Genomic DNA, 12,231 nt, shown 5'->3' with positions numbered 1-12,231 from the left:
TGTATGTTAGCTATCTCTGGAAAAATGTCTATTCGAATCTTCTTCCCATTTAAAAAATTATTTAATTTGTTGATGTAACATTGGTTAATAGCATTATATAAATTTCAAGTGTACAACTTTATACATATCTGTATATTCTACTGTGTGCTCATCACCCAAAATATAGTCTCCTTCTGTCACTTTGTATTTGACCCCCTTGACCCTCTTCATCTTCTGCCCATTTTTAATCAGATTGTTTTTTTGCTATTGAGTTTTGCATGTTGATTGTGATGGTGACTACATGAATCTGAATATGGTACCAAATTGCATAAACACACAGACAGACAAATGAATGCATATAAATTTAGTGAAAACTGAATAAGGTATGTAGTCTAATTAGCAGTTGTATTAGTCAGGATTCCTGAGAGAAACAGAAATAGAACCAATAAGATATGTAATATATTATTAGGCATTGGCTTGTGTAATATATTGACTCATGCAATTATTGGCTCATGCAGTTATGGATCTATTACCAGATATTGGCTCATGCAATGAATACAGAAGTCCTGTGATCTGCTATTTGGAGGCTGGAGACACAGGAAAGCTGGTGATGTAGTTTTAATGCCTGAAAACCAGGGAGCCAACTCCTATTTGCCAGTAACTGCATGTGACTCAACATTCTAGACCCTGACAACTTGTCTGCTTGGTTCTCAGGTAACTTCATTATTGTTCCATTTCTGCTCGAGTAGATAATGGTCTTGGGCAAGGTCTGTACTTACAGATTATGTTATTTGCATACCACTCCCAGCTTAAATGACCTTCTCTTATAGGGCCTTTCCTTTGTCCACCATTCTGAATTCAATAATTCTGCCCCATTATTTTCTCTTGGAGTAGGAGTACAAGTATTTTCTATCATAATACTCATCGCACTTTGTGTTTGTATCTTGTTTGTTTGTGAATTTCATGCCCATCTTCCCACTAGACTATCAGCCCAGTGAGGGCAGAGACTGTGTCTGTTTCCTCCCCTCAATGAGGAGCAAGACATGTGCATGCATACATGTGCCAAGAGTACTCTTGGCAGTGGGGAAAGCAAGAGCAAAGAACCTGAGGTGAAAGTTTGTTGAAGAGTAATGAGGCCAGTGTGGCTGTGTAAACCACAGGAAATGAGGACGGCGAGGTAACAGGGGCATGGGGAGTGGGGAAGATGATTTCAGAGTCCCATAGGCCTGTAATGACTTTGGCTTTTGCTCTGTATGAGATAGGAAATCTCTAGAGAGTTTTAAGCAGAAACACATTGATTTAACATGTTTTCTGAGTATCTCTTTAAATTAAACAAACTTGAAAGAAAAAGAGGGGTGCTACTTACCAACCCCTTAAAATATCATCCCTGCTATGTGGGAGATCCCATGTCAAGTGTTTTCCTTGCATCATTTCCTTTAGTCTCATTATTTACCCATTTAACAAATCAAGATACTAAGTATAAGGGAGGTTACAAAAATTACCCAAGGTCTTATAATTAGTAAGTTGCAAATTTCTAATGTTAACCTAGATCTGCTAACCCCGAAACTCATCCTCTGAACTACTTTGCTCTATTTTTGGAGTGTAATCCGATTTAAGGAGTGGAAGGAGATAAGGCTGTAGAAGTAGTCAGCTTCAGATTATCATATATAGTGGGTGTTTACATATTTTATCTGTCTGGCTTCCCCTCCCCTTCCTGCTCTTCCTGCTCAATTACCTATCATAGTACTTTCTCCTCAGGCCTGGGGTGGACACCTGATATGCATCTGGCCTATCAAAATGACTCATTCATTCCTCTAGCTGTGGTGATTGAGCCAAGGATGAACATGTGATCCCAGCCAGGCCAACCAGAGGCTTTCATTTCAGTATTTTTATTGAAACTGGAGAATGAGTTTCTCTTTTGGGGTTCGGAGATGGAAGTGTGTAATCAGGAAATGCTAATGATCATCTTTTTTTTTCCACATGGGGAAACTAGTGCACAATGGAAAAAATAAAACTCAGGTGTGGCACTCTTCATTGGCAGTCAACCCAGGAGTGCTTTGCTATGTAATCCAGGGCAGAGGTGGATAGAGGGAGTAAATGTTCTTTTTGCATAAAATTACATCAGTCATATTAATATTAGCTCCTTCAGTATAAAGTCAAAGATTTGTTAAGTGAGTAGAATCTCGCTATCAGCAGTAAGTTTCCGAAAGAAAATCGGTCTTCTCTATACTAGGCTATTTATATGTTAAAAGAAAATGGACCTCCATCTGGACTGAAGCCTCCTCCTGAACTCACCCCATAAAGTCAACAAACGTTAAGATTATCCTCTTTACAAAGTCAGTAGAAACAGAACAGGAGAGATGCCTACAGCTGTAATTTGTAAGAATCAAAAGAGTAGACATCCACAATGTACAGACAGTGCTTGTCACACCTCTGCTCAAAGCCCCCAGAGAATCTCCATAACATTTAGGATAAATCCTGTCATCACCATGGCTAATGAGGCCTTAGATGATCCAGCATAAGGCGCCCTTTCCGACCTCATCTTCTACTAGTTTCCTTCTTGTTCACTCCAACCAGCCGGGCTACTTGCTGCTCCTCAAACACTCTGAGCACTCCCACTTCAGAATGCTTGCACATTCTATAGCCTCTTTCTGAAACATCTTCTCAGACACCTGCATGGCTCTCTACCTTCTTTCAAGTCACTGTTCAGATGTCACCAAATCATTGAGGTCTTTACTGCCCTCCCTAAATAAAACAACCTACCCAAAATTGTATGCTATTTTTTTATAGTACTTATCATGACTTATTTATTTGTTAATTATCTCTCTCTGAAAGCAAGAACTCTTGTTGCTGTGACCACCGCAGAATTCCCTGCACCCTCTGGAATATCTATTCCTTGGTTGGATGAGTAAATGTAATTGTGACATTCATTGTGACACTGTGATAATAATTGATTTATAATTATTGCTGAATTATTCAGAGTTCCTCAAGTCTTTTTATTTTTATATTAGCATCACTAAATATTTTGCTTTTCTAAAATAGGTCGTGCACACACACATACATAAGTGCAAGAACCACTGACTTGGTAGAGCTGTAAACATAGCTAAGATCACTTAGTGATTAAGTGATTAAGTGAAGGATAGAATTAATGGAGCTAAAATTGTAAACAGACTATTGTAATTCAGGGTTTGAATGATGAAAGATTGAACTAGCAAGTGGAAATGGATAAAGGTGCATATTAAAATTTTTGGTAGTAATGTCAGCAGAACTTGGTAAGTGTCTGTTGGGAATGAGTTAAAGGGAATATAGATAAAGATGACTCCATATTTCTAGGTTAGGGTGAACGGTTGATGATAATTCTACCAGTTAAGAGAGAGAGAGTACCAGAGAGAGTGATGTGGAGGTGGGGATAATCACGAAGTTAGTTTGGGCAAGACTGACTTGAGGTAAGGATGGACAACCAACGAAGTGGTGAGGACAATGGCGAAGAATCATTATGTTGTATTAAATCCAACCATATTCCTCCTCCATTTAGCTTTACCTATCACTATTTTATGTAGTGTTGAAAACCTCTACTTCCTTACTAAACCGATTATTCTTTAATATTTCAACCTTTTAATTTGTGTGCAGACCTAATTGTATCAGTGAATTCAGGACAAAAGGAGATGAAAAGGTGAGGAGAGGCTCTGTGATATGACAAGCAACCTTTTAAGGCTAAGAAATTTTATGAATCTACTGATTTACAGAAGAAGACTTTCAATTGTTTGCATATCATCTGATTCTCCTATCTGCCTGGGTCTGGCTGACCCACTTCCTGGTTTGATAAAGATTGTTTGGAAGCCAAGAAAACACTGGCAAGATTAGTCAGATTCAGCCAGAGGAAGTACTTGAGAACTCCTTTTATTTACGTGTCTTTATAAATATTTCCACTCCTACCCTTTACCTAAATCATTTACACTTGTTCCATCCCCACCCCCGCCCTCCCCTCCAAAAAACCCACCAGAGTTATGAAAATGAATTTATATTCTAGTTCTTCATGGGTGGTCCTATGTTTGTGATCAGTGCAGACAATTAGTGATTTTACGACTGTTTTCTCCTCTCATAACATGCATTAAAAGTAATCCTGCTTGTATATACTTCCCTTTGAGCCTGAGGATTATTTCTTCTTCCTTTAAAAGTCACTCATTATTAACCTTAATGACTTCCTTAGAGGCTCCGTTTCCAAATATTGCCACCCTAGGGGTTAGAACTTCAACGCATGGAATTGGAGGGGACACATTCAGTTCATAACATCAACACTCTCACTTTATAAAGTAGAAGAAGATCCCGAGAGAATGATAGAAACTCAGGTTTAAAAAAGACCCGAAGATTGTTAAGATTAACCATTCCTCTGATATTTTCTACCAACACCTTTTAAATAACCCGATAAAGTAAATTCAGGGTGAACTGGATCTCCGAGTCATTTGATTCTCAGTGGAAAGCTCTTCCTATGTCATTACTACCCTCTCTGCTTATATACTTCTCTTAAGTCTTTTCCAAGTTATTACTGATTCTCTTTCACTACAGGAGATGCCACTGCCCTAGTCTTCACTTGGGTCATGTGCGAGGGCTTAAAGAATTACATGAAGTTTTATGACAATTTTTGTGCTATTGTTATTTTTGTTTTAGGTGTATAGCTTTTATGAGATTCTCAAAATAGTCTATGAGAGCAGGAGTCCGTCCACTAAGCAGTAACTTTCTGTATCCTATCAGAGTGACTTAGTCTTCTCATCGCAAGTCTCTTTCAATGCTGGATGTGACACATCTACTCAATCAAAAACCGATAAGGAGTATTTGGAATGTTTCCGGTACTGAGCTTCACTCTAAGAATAGAAAAATGAATACCATAATTAGGTAATAAACACTTAGTGAAAGAGAGAGTGAAAATGAAGAGTTGGAGAGAAGTCAGTTAACTGGGCCTACAAATTTGTCTGACTCTGAAAACCATTATTTTTTTTCATTTCAACATGCCATGGTAATCCCCAATTTGACTTGCCTTCTCTTTCTGAATCTTATGAAAGCTATAGGGTATTGGGTGTGAAGTATCTAACCAGTTTCTTTTTTTCTCGTTCTGAGTTGACATGTTGGGAAAGGAAGGAAGTTTAGTGGTGTACTTATTTTGTAAGTGGACAAGTGAAGGTTTTCATTTTCAATTTTAATTCCAAAAAGAAAATCATGTATTAGTCTTCAAAATCTCTCTTCAATCCACACAGAGTAGACTAGAATTGATTTCAACAGAGCTTAAGCAGAGAGCGAGCATACAGGTAAGAAGGGTGGGTAATCAACTCTACAACCAGTATTTGCAGAGAAAATTCCCCAAAAAGGAAAATCTCTGAAGAAAATCTCTGATGATATATGAGCTCAAAGACTGTACTTAAAGTAAATGTGTAGGATAAGCTGTAAGACAAATAAGTAATAAGGGCCTTGAAGCAAGAAGCACACACCCTGCTAATCTATGTCGGATGCCAGAAGCAGGGACCATAACATTAACATGTAGTAGAAGGAGACTGAGCTCAAAACGAGCTATATGATTTGTCATATATAGAGAGAGGGAAGGAGAAAGGGAGGGAGAGGGAAGGAGAAGGAGAGGAGGTGGGAATGAGAGCGAGAGCGAGAGCGAGAGAGAGAGAGAAGAGAGAGAGATTGTACATACTTTCCTTTATAGGAGGTGGTGGATCCCATCACTCCCAAATGTTCTTCCCTTGTTTTTGTTAACTACTGTATTTGTTTCCTATTGCTGCTATAACAGATTCCCTCAAACTCGGTGGTTTTAAGAATACAAATTAATTATCTTACAGTTTTGTAGTTCAAAAGTTCTAAGTTGGACTAAAATCAAGGCGTTTATTCCTTTGTGGAGGCTCTAGAGGAGAAAGTTTTCTTGATTTTTCCAGCTCCTGGAGGCTTCTCACATTCTGAGTCCCTGGCCCCCTTCCATCTTTAAAAGCCAGTAGTGGCTGGTCAAGTCTGTCACATTGCATCACTCTGACACCAAGTCATCTTCTTTTCTCTTTCACATACAAGGACTCTTATGATTGCATTGGGTAATCCGGGATAATCTTTTTATTTTAAAGCCAGAAGATTAACAACCTTAATTCCATCTGCAGCTTTTATTCCTCTTCATTTTGTATTATATGACAAATTCTGGGCATTAAGACTTGGACAGCTTTAGAGGAGAGCGTGATTCTGTCTACGGCAGCTACCAAGTTAAAAAAAAAATACTCTAGGTAATGTTTCTATAATAGTATCACAGGGCAGACCTTTCTTGAGCTGTAAAGCTTCTTATTTCCAGTCTCTTATACCCCTAAACTGATTGAGAAACAAAGAACTATTAAGTTACCACAGGATATGTAGATATTAAGTGAATTTAGAAGTCATATATGAGAAGAAGAAATATGTAGCCTTCTCTAAAACTTCTCAAATATAATTGAAAAAAATAAATAAATAAGAAACCCAGAGAGATTCCTAGTTCTTAATGTCGCAGAAGCCAATATTAGAGCCTCAAATTGCTTCCGCTTTCCCTAATTGACTTTCTCAACACAATGTTATCATTGTGTAGTTAAGGTAGCTATTTTTATTTTTCTGTCAATTCTGAGCTAGGAATGCAGTAGACATTACTGTTCCCATTTTATCTTTTAAAAGCGAGGTCTATGAGGCTGTTATTAACCACACTGCCAGAAAATGGCAGAGCCCAGGTTTGCCCAGCTCCGAAGACCATGCCCTGGCTGCGATCATCTAGACAGTCCACCACCACACTGCTAACCTCAGGAACGTGAAAAGTCATGTTCTTGACTTATAAGATCTGAATTAAGTAATTTAGTGTAGAAATTCACAATTGTTTTTATAATTCCCAACATATCTCTAGCTATTTCAAGTAATGCTCTAAATTTCTAAAGATAAAATAGAAGTCATGTTCGAAATTAACCTGAATGTGCATTCACTTAATTAAGAACATTTATGATATATACCATCTTTTAAATGAATAAAGAGAATTAATATGAGAAGAGGAAAAGCTGTATCAATCTATTTGGTGTTAAACTCCTCAGAACTGGAGCTTTAATACAATTATACTGTCTCTAACATTAGAAGGCTTTCTCTCTCTCTCTCTCTCTCTCTCTTTCCCCTCCTCCCACCCCCGCCCCTGAAGCAGGCACTTTCCATCTTAAACAGCATTTCAGATAACCCAATATTTAGAACATTTCTTAATAGTGATAAATCAAGCCTGAATAAAATATATCATGACAATGTTATAGAAAATTCATATTTTAAATGATAGTTTTCAGGGTGTGGATGAAAGGAACATTCTTGTCCTTTGCATCATCTCTCAACTATTTTTTGCTTAGGGAGAAAGATCATTTGCCTAATGGCCTTTTTTCTTTGCTTCTTTCAGAGTATTATGTAAGTAGAAAACACTTCTTCAAGAGCACGTAAAATATACCCCACCCTGTGTTTTGTGAATGTTCTCATCATGTATAGATATTGAGAAATAGTCAGAGAAAGTCACGCTATGTTGCTTCCACATCATCTATTTGGAACGATCAGATACATGAAAGGGCAAGTGAATGCTATCTGGACAGAGTCCGCTTGAACAAAGACATAGAGGCACAGGAAGCTGAAGCATGAGAGGCTGAGGCGTAAGACTAGCCCAAATCTGCAGCTTCTTCCGTTTGGTTTCAGTGATGAGTTGTCTAGGAAAGATATAGGGAAGTAAACTGAAGATAACTGTTGCTGTGTTCTTTATTTTATCAAATAATAATCTATTCTCTGAAATTCCTTCCATGGGTTCAGATTATAGTCAGTTTGGCCATTTATTTTTCTGAGTGAATTTACATAGAATGCTGAAATAAAGTCTACCCAATTTAAGTAGAATAGTGATTGTGTTTAATGAGGGACCTCGAAAGTAGTGCTTTTTGTCTGGATTAAAAAACAGTGATTTGCCATACTATGTACTATTTATCTTACACTTACTCCCCTCTACTTCGTAGACTGTGGCTAAGCTCTGCAAACACTTGAGTTCTTAATAGTAAACTAGAGCTGGAGATGGAGTTGGGGAACAATTGTGATTGTTAAATCTTTTTTCAAACCTCAGCTTTGTTGAAAACTATGAGTAAAAAGTAGCTCTGGGTTTCTTAAGTCTGTAATATTAAGGTGTTAAAATATGATTATTGAATAGTTATCACACATGTCAAAAATGTCTATCTGTATAGATAGAGTGAAAGAAAGTGAGAGACCCCTAGGAGTTCAGTTTTGGAAACGATAAATAAGTTTCTTGATTACTAAAGTTATTCAAATATTGTGAAATATGTAGTAACCACATATCACTCTAGAGTATTTTTTTTTATTATTATTATTTTTAATTAAATTTATTGGGATAACATTGGTTAATATAATTATATTATTTTCAGGTGCACATTATAATTTGACATCTGTATATTCTATTGTGTGTTTACCACCCAAAGTCCAGTTTCCTTCAGCTACCATATATTTGATCCTCTTTACCCACTTCACCCTCTCCCTACCCCCCTATATTTGACCCCCTTTACCCCGTCTACCTCCCTCCTCCTCCCCCACCTCCTAGCCTCTGGTAACCACTAGACTATAGTCCACGTCCATGAGTCTCTGTTTGTTTGTCTTGTTCATTTGTTGCTTTTAGGTTTATATCCCACATATAAGTGATACCATGTGTGATTTTCAACTTTTTCTGTCTGGCTTATTTCACTTTGTATAATTGTTTCAAGGTCTATCCATGTTGTTGCAAATGGCAGTCTTTCATCTCTTCTTATGACTCAGTAATATTCCATTGTATATATGTACCACCAACTTCTTTATCCAATTATCTATCATAGGACACTTAAGTTGCTTCCATGTCCCGGCCACTGTGCATAATGCTGCTATGAACATGGATATACAAATATCTTTATGGATATGAGTTTTCAAGTCTTTAGACTTGAAATTTAAATAATCACTCTAAATTTCAATTTTGGGGTATGTAATTACTTACTTTTCTATTTTTTTCTATCTTTTTATCAGTATGTACCTTAATCAAAAAGTAATTGCCTTTCATTGAGGTCCTGAAATGCTTTCTTGTGAATAAGGCACATGAGCTTTAGCACATAAATTTAGAACAATTATTTCGATTTTGCAATGATTTACTTTGGTTTTTCATTATTCATTCCATTTTTTAAATTGTGTTTATTAAATAAGGTACTTTCATGTAATCAATGTGTATTTAAATCTATATACAGTAATTGGTTCTGATATGCCAGAAGCATTACCATTTATAAGGACTAGGATAACCATGTGCATTCCTCATCTTTACTGCAGTTTGAACATAGTAAACCCTTTATTTAGATAGAGTGACTGGAACTTCTCTTCTTTGTACATTAGATAATAAAGACTGAAATTCACAGATTGGAAATTCGGGCAGGAGTTGATGTTGTAGTCTTGACTCCAAATTCTGCAGGGCAGCGGGCTGAAAACTCAGGCAAAGTTTTATGTTGCCATCTTGAGAATTTTCTTGTTTCTAGAGAATCTCAGTCTCTAACGCTTTCAACTGGTTGGATGAGGCTCACTACATTGTGGAAAAGTGTATGCTTTATTCAAAGTCTACTAATTTTAATGTTAATCACATCTAAAAATTTCTTCACAGCGACATCTCTGCTGGCGTTTGGCCAAACAACTGGGTGCCATAGCTTAATCATGTTGATATATAAAAGTAATCATTATAGTTAATCTTTTCAATTTTAATGATTCTAGTAGGTATGTAGTAGTATCTCACTGTGGTTTTAATTTGCATTTCCCTGATGACTAATGATGTTGAACACATTTTCATGTGCTTATTGGATATTTACATATCATCTTGTGTAAGTTCCTGCTTAAGTCTTGTCTTTTATTAAGTTGTTTGTCTTTTTACTATTGAGTTAGGAGAGTTATTTATATATTCTATATTCAAATCCTTTGTTAGATATGTGTATTGTGACTATTTTCTATGCATCTATGGCGTGTCTATTTATTTTCCTAGTGTAGTCTTTTGCTGAGCATATTTTCAAATTTTATGCAGTCTTTTATTATTTTATTGTTTCTTTTTTGGTTAGTACTTTCTGGATAAAATTTAAAATTCTTTGCCTACCCTAGGTTCATGATCATATCCTATTTTTTTTTCTTGAAGCTTTTTATTTTTAGCTTTAACTGTAGATCTGTGCACTATCATGAATTAATTTGTGTGTATTGTTAGGTACAATTGAGGTTCTTTCTCTTCATGGGGCTATTCAGTTGTTCCCATACCACTTATTAAAAATAATTTTTTGGTTCACCAATTAGAAATTAAGAAAATCACATGGTACAAAAATTATCTGTAAACTTATTCCCTCCATTAACAATGACATTGAGTCTCTTCCTCTTTTTATTTTACTTTTTATTTTGAAATAACTATCACTTCACAGGAAATTGCAAAGAAATGAACAGAGAAGTACCATGCAACTTTTATACCTCCTCCCCCAATGTTGACATCTTCATAGTTATAGTAAAATATCAAAACCAGGAAATTGACCTTGATAAAGTACACAGAGCTTATTCAGATTTCCTCATTTATACATGCATTCATGTGTGTGTATATAGTTTTATGCAATTATGTCACATATGTAGCTCTGTGAAACTACTACCTCAGTCAAGATATAAAAGTGTTTGATCAGCACAAGGCTTCCTCATGCTACCCCTTTATAGGTACTGCTAACCCCCCGTCCCTAAACTGGTAACCGCTAATCTTTTCTTCATACCTATAGTTTTGTTATTTCAAGAATGTTATATAAATAGAATCATAGGTAACTTTTTAAGACTGGCTTTCTTTTACTCAGTGTAATTCCCTTGAGTTCCATCCAAGTTATTGACTGTATTAATAGTTTTCTTTTGTTTGTTTGTTTTCTGCATAGTATTCTGTGGTATGGACATAGCACAGTTTGCCAGTTTGTTTACCAATTAACCTTTGAAGGACATTTGGATTATTTCCAGTTTTTGCTTATGAATAAAGCTGCTACGAACATTCATGTACAGGTTTTTGCATGGATGTAGGTTTTTATTTTTCTGAGACAAATGCACAAGAGTACAATTGCTTGTTTGTATGATATAGTAGGCAAAGTGATGGCCCTCCAAAGATGTCAATGCCCTAATCCCTGGAACCTGTGAATATGTTGCTTTACATGGCAAAAGGGACTTTGTAGATGTGAAAAAATTAAGGATCATGAGGAGGGGAGACTTTCCTGGATTATCTTTGTGGACGCAAAGTAATCAAAAGGACCCTTATTGGGGGAAGGAAAGAGAGTCAGAGTCAGAGATATAAGATAGTACCCTGTTGGCTTTGATGATAAAGAAAGGGACTATGAGACAAGGCATGCAGGCGGCCTCTAGAAGCTGGAAAAGGTGAGAGACATTCTCCGCTATAGCATCTAGAAGAAACTGATTTTAACTCAACACCTTGATTTTAACTCAAAAGACCTATTTCTTACTTCTGACATCTGGAAATGTAGATAATAAATGTGTTGTTTTAAGCCAATAAGTTTGTGGAAATTTGTTTATAGCATCAATAGAAAACTGATATACATGGTAATGAAATTTTTAGTTTTAGAAGAAACTGCCAAACTATTTTCCAGAGTGGATATCTCTGTTTTTTAAGGGTTTACCCTTTTTTTCAAGAATCAACACATAGTCTACTTCTTTTATGAAGTCTATTCTTATACATTTATTGAATATTTTTATTTTAATGCTTTTTAAGTGTCAGACACTGTTCTAAGAGTAGTGAACAATACAAACAAGGCCGCTGCTTTCATAGACATGAAATTCCAGAGAGGAGACACAGATAATAAATACATAAATGTACAAATCAAGATAATATCAGGTAGAAATAAATGCCATAAAGAAAATGAAATAGCTGTAGTAGTTGCTTTAGCTTAGCTGGTTGGAGAAGGCCTTTCTAAGAGGGGAAATTTGAACTGAGAATTGAACATGGAGAAGGATCCAGCCATGGAAAAATCTTCAGAAGGAACATTCTAGATAAGGATAACAGTTTGAAACAACTGCTACTGAGCAAAGCAGAAGAAATGTGCTAGAGCACAGTGAACAAGGATGAGGCATTCTGGTAGATGAGATCATATAGAAAGGCAGGGGACAGATCACTGATGCCCTCATGGTAATGGATAAGGAGTTTAGATTTATTCACTGTGT

Source organism: Pteropus vampyrus, unplaced genomic scaffold (assembly GCF_000151845.1).
Source record: "Pteropus vampyrus isolate Shadow unplaced genomic scaffold, Pvam_2.0 Scaffold98, whole genome shotgun sequence".
NCBI classification, from domain to species: Eukaryota; Metazoa; Chordata; class Mammalia; order Chiroptera; family Pteropodidae; genus Pteropus; species Pteropus vampyrus.
This window is presented reverse-complemented; position numbering follows the sequence as displayed.